This window comes from Phragmites australis, chromosome 22 (genome assembly GCF_958298935.1).
Source record: "Phragmites australis chromosome 22, lpPhrAust1.1, whole genome shotgun sequence".
Taxonomy (NCBI): domain Eukaryota; kingdom Viridiplantae; phylum Streptophyta; class Magnoliopsida; order Poales; family Poaceae; genus Phragmites; species Phragmites australis.
In genome coordinates this window covers 23110838-23113057 of record NC_084942.1, presented here as the reverse complement: position 1 = coordinate 23113057, position 2220 = coordinate 23110838, and the positions used below count along the sequence as shown (strand labels likewise).

Sequence of the window (2220 nt, the reverse complement as noted above, 5' to 3'; positions counted from 1 at the left end):
TGCTTTGCACTATAAAATTTATTTGGGAAAGACAACTTAAGTATGATAAGAAAAACTGTAAAATAAAGAAATGATCAACAAAAGCAACTTTAAGCAGGAAACATCATAATCATTACAGCAAAATAGGGAAGAACATGAAAAGTCCAATTTTCGAAACGATATCAGTCATACAACAAAAGAGGGAAGAACATGAGTAGGAAAGGCACATCAAGTGTAGTTCTAAGAATATTGAATCCATCGTAAGAAAAATCACATGTGAGTTGCCTAAGAAAAAACCACATGTTCTAAGCAAAAATCAATTTAAAATAGCGCCTCAGAACCCATGTCACTCACATCACACTTCTGATGGAAATATTTGACACCAAACAAGTTCTGACTGCAGTCCAGCTAACAAACTTTATTTATTCGCCCCAAAATCTAGATTAATACAAAAGAGGCTTCCTTTTTTATCAGGTATGCAACCAGATCACTCAGGTATGAATTCAGCGGGCAGGAATAATCATGCTGCAGAATTAAAAGGGGCGTAATGAATAAACCTGAGTAATCAGATGCATACATGAGTAGCTTCAGGTTTCAAGGATTACTTCATGCCATACCTCTGCTCTAAAATTACTGAATGTTAATCAAGTCTCATTGTCGGTATATTCAGAACCAGGGGTCCCTAAGTCCCGAGGCCAGGCCGGCTATCCACCACATGTCATCACCCTGCGAGGTAAGAAAAAGCTAAGTCTCGGGAGAAGGTGCTCGGGGCCGCCGCCTCTGGTTCCCGAGCACCCTAGTTCCCCGATGATCTGCAGGGTCCAAATACTAAGACCGAAGTGCTCGGGAGAGAGTGCTCGGGGCTGCACGTGGCAGCCCCCGAGGACCCGGTGCCCCGAAGGCCCCACCAAAGTGCTCGGGAGAGAGTGCTCGGGGCTGCACGTGGCAGCCCCCGAGGACCCGGTGCCCCGAAGGTCCCACCGAAGTGCTCGGGAGAGAGTGCTCGGGGCTGCACGTGGCAGCCCCCGAGGACCCGGTGCCCCGAAGGTCCCACCGAAGTGCTCGGGAGAGAGTGCTCGGGGCTGCACGTGGCAGCCCCCGAGGACTCGGTGCCCCGAAGGTCCCACCGAAGTGCTCGGGAGAGAGTGTTCGGGGCTGCACGTGGCAGCCCCCGAGGACTCGGTGCCCCGAAGGTCCCACCGCAGTACTCGGGAGAGAGTGTTCGGGGCTGCACGTGGCAGCCCCCGAGGACTCGGTGCCCCGAAGGTTCGCGCAAGATCATTCAACGACCCGAAGGGTCCCGTCGTCAGGGTGTCATCCAGTCAAAGGCCCAATGCCGCATTTAATAGGCACGCGCGGTCTGACATCCTGACATTCTCAGCTGCCCACGCCCCAGTGTCAGACCCTGCCATGCACTAGCAGGGGGCCGTGGGTCCATTAAATGCACGGGTCCCGTCCCGTTTCATCCAGGTGCCTCGGGATAACGTTGCCAGAATCGAAGCACTCCGCCTGCCACCCTGCCCTGGCAGAAAAACAAGACAGGGTGGGCGCACTGGGCACCTCTGAGGCTGACCGGTGGGCCCCTTTTAGGGCGCCCCGAGGCTTCCGCAGCGGCTGGTGGTCGAATACGCGCCGCATTTCTCCACCGCCCCTGTCACTTCGCCAAAATGAAATGATTACGCCTTTCTCCGTGGCACCTTGGCATTCGCGTCCCCTCTTTCCCATTCAAGATATGTTGGGGTCGGCGCGCCTATAAAAGGAAAGGATGGAGAACACAAAAAAAAAGACCCCCGACCACCAGACGACCAACAATCTTCGACAAAACAGGCCAAAGATAGATCGACAGACACTCGAACCAGCTCAAGTTAAGCTAGAACATAAGAGCCTCAAGCTCTTTGTAAACAGCTCTCCCCTTAGAACCAGATACCTCCTTGAAGAATTCCCTTCAAGGATAAATATAGTGTTCATACAGGAGTAGGGTGTTACGCCTCCGTGCGGCCCGAACCTGTCTAAAACCCGGCGTACCCACTTTTTCTTGCATTAGGGTGATCGTCTCCCGCCAGCCATCGCATTTATTTCCGTTCCCGCTTATTTCCCAAACAAGTTTTTCCAGGATCATCCCCCCGGCCGAATCTCTAGAAAGGGGTCTCTCGGGATCCCTGCGACAGGAGTTCACTCTCCGACAGCTGGCGCGCCAGGTAGGGGGACCACCCAAGACTTGAGAGAGAATATTTACAAGGT

The 2220-nt window shown here is 52.7% G+C and overlaps 1 long non-coding RNA gene across 1 annotated transcript; it reads right to left on the bottom strand.

Moving 5' to 3' along the window:
- Positions 1-368: 368 nt before the first annotated feature.
- Positions 369-779, bottom strand: LOC133905190 (uncharacterized). Its single transcript, XR_009907582.1, has 2 exons — positions 597-779; positions 369-504 (listed from the first exon to the last, which is right to left on the bottom strand). It is a non-coding gene; the product is annotated as an uncharacterized LOC133905190 (long non-coding RNA).
- Positions 780-2220: the final 1441 nt, after the last annotated feature.